Source organism: Macrotis lagotis, chromosome X (genome assembly GCF_037893015.1).
Source record: "Macrotis lagotis isolate mMagLag1 chromosome X, bilby.v1.9.chrom.fasta, whole genome shotgun sequence".
In the NCBI taxonomy this organism is placed as follows: domain Eukaryota; kingdom Metazoa; phylum Chordata; class Mammalia; order Peramelemorphia; family Peramelidae; genus Macrotis; species Macrotis lagotis.
Window position 1 is genome coordinate 73,304,874 of NC_133666.1, and position 6,000 is coordinate 73,310,873.

A 6,000-nucleotide genomic window follows, 5' to 3' on the forward strand; every position below is an offset into this window, starting at 1 on the left:
CAGAGACAGGCAGAGGCCAGACAGAGAGACAGACACACTGAGGAAGAAAGAGAGAGAGAGAGAGAGAGAGAGAGAGAGAGAGAGAGAGAGAGAGAGAGACTGAGGAAGGAGACAGACAGACAGACAGAAAGACAATGATTGAAAGAGAGATAGAGAGACAGAGACAGAGAAAACCAGAGGCAGAGATAGAGACAGAGACAGGAAGACAAAGACAAAGAATGGAGGGAGAACGAGATAGATAGATGGAGGGAGGGAGGGAGAGGGAGAGAGAGAGAGAGAGAGAGAGAGAGAGAGAGAGAGAGAGAGAGAGAGAGAGAGAGAGAGACTGAAGAAGAAAGAGACAAAGAGGAAGACAGTGTTTGAAAGAGAGATGGGGGGAAGAGAGTGATTGTGAAGAGAGACAGAGAGACAGTGAGATAGAGATTGAGAGAGAGACAGAAAAATAGAGACAGACAGGAAGAGGCAGAGAGAGACAGGAAGAGAGAGATAGAGACAGATTGAAAGAGAGATTGAAAGCAGGAAACAGAGACAGAGGCAGAGAGAGAGACAGAGACACAGGAAGAGAGACTGAGGAAGAAAGACAGAGAGACAGATTGAAAGAGAGACAGAAACAAAGAGACAGAGAAAGGCAGAGTCAGAGAGAGAAAGCGACAGGAAGAGAGACTGAGGAAGAAAGATACAGTGATAGAAAAAGAGACAAAGATTAAAAGATATATATATATATATATACACACATACAGAGACAGAGAAAGGAAGAAAGAGACAGACAGAGAGCGACTGAATGAAAGAGTGACAAGAGACACACAAAGAGAGACAAAAGACTGAGAGACAGATTGAGAGACAGAGGTAGAGAAAGAGACCCACAGAGGCAGAAGTTGAGACAGACATATATATATATATATATATATATATATATATATATATATATATATATATATATGTAGAGACAGAGACAGATTGCAAGAGACAGAGAGAGATAGAGATTGAAAGAGACATATCGAGAGAAAGAGAGACAGAGACAGAAAGAGAGACTGAGAAGAAAAAGACATAGTGATTGGAAGAAAGAGACAGATCAAAAGAGAGATTGAAAGAGAGACATAGAGAAACAAAGAGATAAAGAGACAGAGATAGAGGCAGAGAGAGACAGAGACAGGAAGAGAGAGATTGAGGAAGAGACAGACAGATAAAGAGAGAGAAAGTAATTGAAAGAGAGAGACAGATAGAGGGAGGGAGAAAGAGATACATAGAGATAGAGACAGAGAGAAACATAGGGAGAGAGAGGCAGAGAAAGAGACAGGAAGAGAGAGACTGAGGAAGAAAAAGACAGACACACAAAGAGAGACAGAGAGTAACAGAAAGGTCTAGAGAGAGAGACAGTTTGAAAGAGAGAGAAAGAGATAAAGAGAGAGTCAGTGACAGGCAGAGGCAGAGAAAGAGATACAGAAGAAGAAAGAGACAGGCAACGAGAGAGACAGAGATAGAAAGAAACAGAGATAAGGAGAGAGAGAAACAGAAAGACAGAGACAGAGAGACAAAGAGACAGGCAGAGACAGAAAGAGAGAGGCAGAGGTAGAGACAGAGAAAGACAGAGAGAGAGAGAGAGAGGAGGGGAGAGAGACTGAGGAAGAATGAGATAGACAGAGAGACAATGATTGAAAGAGTGAAACAAAAAGATTCAAAGAGAGTGACAGAGATAGACAGAGACAGGAAGAGAGAGACTGAGGAAGAAATACACAGACAGAGAGACAATGAAAGAGAGAGAGGAAGAGAGAGACTGAGGAAGAAATACACAGACAGAGACAATGAAAGAGAGAGAGGAAGAGAGAGACTGAGGAAGAAGAAGAGCAATAGAGACAGAGAGAGACACACACACACACACACAGATTGAGAGAGACAGAGACAGAGAGACACAGATAGAGAGAGAGCCAGAGGCAGAGATAGAGACAGAGGGAGAGAGATAAAGAGGATGGGAGAGATCAGAGGAAGGGAAAGAGATACTGAAGAAAGAGAAAGACAGAGAGAGAGACAGTGATGGAAAGAGAGAAAGAGATCAAAGGAGAGAAACAAATTGCAAGAGACAGACAGAGAGATAGAAATTGAAAGAGACAGAGACAGAGACAGGAAGAGAGAGAGAGAGAGACATTGAGACACAGAGAGAGACAGAGAAAGAGAGAGGCAGAGATAGACAGAGGGGTGGGGGGAAAGGAGAGAGACTGAGGAAGAAGGAGACAGACAGACAAAGAGGGCAACAGTGATGGGGAGAGAGAGAGAGAGAGAGAGAGAGAGAGAGAGAGAGAGAGAGATCAAAAGAAAGAGATTGAAAGAGAGACAGAAAGAAAGACAGGAAGAGAGACAAGGAAAGATAAAGAGAGAGACAGGCAGAAGCAGAAGGAGAGACAGGAAGTGAGAGACTGAGGAAGAGAGACAGACAGAGAGACAGAGAGAGACATAGATTAAAAGAGAGAGACAGAAATAGAGAAAGACAGAGACAGAGAGACAGAGGAAGAGAAAGTCTGGAAGAAAGAGAAACAGATTAAAAGAGAGAGAGAGATAAAGAGAGACAGAGCTTGAAAGAGAAAGAGACAGGTTGAAAGAGGTGTGGGGGGAGACAGAGACAGACAGATATACAGAGGCAGAGATAGAGACAGAAACATAGGGAGAGACTGAGGAAGAAAGAGAGACAGACAAAGAGAGAGCCAGTGATGGGGAGAGAGAGAGAGAGAGAGAGAGAGAGAGAGAGAGAGAGAGAGAGAGAGAGAGAGAGAGAGAGAGAGAGATTGAGACTGAAAGAGAGAGATTGAGATTGAAAGAGAGAGATTGAGATTGAAAGAGAGATTGAGATTGAAAAGAGAGATTGAAAGAGAGATTGAAACAGAGAGATTGAAACAGAGAGAGATTGAAAGAGAGAAAGAGATTGAAAGAGAGAGATTGAAAGAGGGAGAAAGATGGAAAGGGAGGGAGAGAGAGATTGAAAGGGAGGGAGAGAAGAGAGATTGAAAGGGAGGGAGAGAGAGATTGAAAGAGAGGGAGAGAGAGATTGAAAGAGAGGGAGAGAGATTGAAAGAGGGAGAGAGATTGAAAGAGAGGGAGAGCGAGATTGAAAGAGGGAGAGAGAGATTGAAAGAGAGGGAATGAGAGAGATTGAAAGAGAGGGAATGAGAAAGATTGAAAGAGAGGGAGAGAGATTGAAAGAGAGGGAGAGGGACTGAAAGAGAGGGAGAAGGACTGAAAGAGAGGGAGAGAGATTGAAAGAGAGGGAATGAGAGAGATTGAAAGAGGGAATGAGAGAAAGATTGAAAGAGGGAGAGAGAGATTGAAAGAGGGAGAGGGATTGAAAGAGAGGGAGAGAGATTGAAAGAGAGGGAGAGAGATTGAAAGAGAGGGAGAGGGATTGAAAGAGAGGGAGAGAGAGATTGAAAGAGAGAGGGAGAGAGATATTGAAAGAGAGGGAGAGAGTGATTGGAAGAGAGGGAATGAGAGAGATTGAAAGAGAGGGAGAGAGAGATTGAAAGAGAGGGAATGAGAGATTGAAAGAGAGGGAATGAGAGAGATTGAGAGGGAGAGAGAGATTGAAAAAGAGAGAGACTGAAAGAGAGAGAGAGATTGAAAGAGGGAATGAGAGAGATTGAAAGAGGGAATGAGAGAGATTGAAAGAGGGAATGAGAAAGATTGAAAGAGAGGGAGAGAGAGTTTGAAAGAGGGAGAGAGATTGAAAGAGAAGGAGAGAGAGAAATTGAAAGAGAGAGGGAGAGAGAGATTGAAAGAGAGGGAGAGAGATTGAAAGAGAGGGAGAGAGAGATTGAAAGAGAGGGAATGAGAGAGATTGAAAGAGAGGGAATGAGAGAGAGATTGAAAGAGGGAATGAGAGAGAGATTGAAAGAGAGGGAGAGAGAGAGTTTGAAAGAGAGGGAGAGAGAGATTGAAAGAGAGGGAGAGAGAGATTGAAAGAGAGAGGGAGAGATATTGAAAGAGAGGGAGAGATTGAAAGAGAGGGAGAGAGATTGAAAGAGAGGGAGAGAGATTGAAAGAGAGGGAGAGAGAGATTGAAAGGGAGAGAGATTGAAAGAGAGGGAGAGAGAGATTGAAAGAGAGGGAGAGAGAGAGATTGAAAGAGAGGGAGAGAGATTGAAAGAGAGGGAGAGAGAGATTGAAAGAGAGGGAGAGAGAGACTGAAAGAGAGGGAGAGAGAGATTGAAAGAGAGGGAGAGAGGGAGAGAGAAGAGAGATTGAAAGAGAGGGAGAGAGATTGAAAGAGAGGGAGAGAGAGATTGAAAGGGAGAGATTGAAAGAGAGGGACAGAGAGATTGAAAGAGAGGGAGAGAGAGATTGAAAGAGAGGGAGAGAGAGATTGAAAGAGAGGGAGAGAGAGAAGAGAGATTGAAAGAGAGGGAGAGAGAGATTGAAAGAGGCGGGGAGAGAGATTGAAAGAGAGGGAGAGAGAGATTGAAAGGGAGGGAGGGAGAGAGACAGACAGATTGAAAGAGAGACAGAGATAAACAGATGAGAGAGAGAGGAAGGGAGACAGAGAGATAGTGACTGAAAGAGAAAGACAGAGACAGAGGGAGGGAGGGAGGGAGGGAGGGAGAGAGAGAGAGAGAGAGAGAGAGAGAGAGAGAGAGAGAGAGAGAGAGAGAGAGAGAGATACAGAGACAGAGACAGACTGAGACACCCTGAGACCAAAAGAGAGACAGATAGAAAGAGACAGAGAGAGATTGAAAGAGACATAGAGAAACAGAGATAAAGAGAGTGAAAGAGAGAGAGTGATTGAAAGACAGAGACAGAGAAAGAGAGAAAGAGAATGAGAGACACACACACAGAGACAGACAGACACTGAGGAAGAGATAGAGAGATAGACCGAAAGAGAGATAGATAGAAAGAGATAGAGAGACAGGCAAGAGAGATTGAAAGAGACATATAGAAAAACAAAGATGGAGAGAGAGAGAGAGAGAGAGAGAGAGAGAGAGAGAGAGAGAGAGAGAGAGAGAGGCAGATAGAGATGGGGAGAGAAAGAGGAAGAAAGAGACTGAGGAAGAGAGAGACAAAGAGAGAAAGAGAGAGATTGAGAGAGACAGAGAGGGAGGGAGAGAGACAAAGAAAGAGATTGAAAGAGAGACAGAGAGAGAGAGAGAGAGAGAGAGAGAGAGAGAGAGAGAGAGAGCGAGCCAGAGGCAGAGAGAGGAAGGAAGAGAGAGACTAACAAAGAAAGAGATAGACAGTGATGGAAAGAGAGACAGAAATATTGCAAGAGACAGACAGATAGAAATTGAAAGAGAGATAGAGAGAGACTGTGGAAGAAAGAGAGACAGAGAGAGTGATTGAAAGAGAGAGACAGATTGAAAGAGAGAGAGAGACACAGAGAGACAAAGAGAGACATGGACAGACAGGCATAGAAAGAGATAGACATGGAGGGAGAGACTGAGGAAGAAAGAGACAGACAGGCAAAGAGAGTGATAGTGGAAGAGAGAGATAGAGATTGAGAGAGATTGAGAGAGAGATTGAAAGAAAGGGAGGGAGAGAGAGACATATTGAAAGAGAGAGGGAAAGGGAGAGAGAGTGAGAGACAGAGACTGAAAGAGAAGGAGGGAGAGGAGGGGAGGGAGGCAGGAGAGAGGGGGGCAGAGGCAGACAGAGATGGGGAGAGAGGAAGAAAGACTGAGGGAGGGAGGGAGGGAGAGAGGGAGAGAGAGAGAGAGAGAGAGAGAGAGAGAGAGAGAGAGAGAGAGAGAGAGAGGAAGAGACAGAGACAGACAGAGCAAGATCGAAAGAGAGAGACAGAAACAGATAACAGAGAGATTGAGTGAGAGAGACAGACAGTGATTGAAAGACAGACAGAGAGACAAAGAAAGATTGACAGAGAGATAGAGAGAGAGAAAGAGAGAGTCAGAGGCAGAGATAGAGGCAGAGAGAAGAAGAAAGAGACAGAGGAAGTAAGAGAGAGACTAAGGAAGAAAGAGACAAAGAGATACAATGATGGAAAGAGAGACAGAAATATTGCAAGAG

The 6,000-nt window shown here is 44.1% G+C and overlaps 1 pseudogene; it reads left to right on the top strand.

The window, feature by feature from the left end:
- The window catches only part of LOC141498701 (apoptosis-stimulating of p53 protein 2 pseudogene), a 60,690-nt pseudogene that overhangs the window by 7,926 nt on the left and 46,764 nt on the right, over nucleotides 1–6,000 (top strand).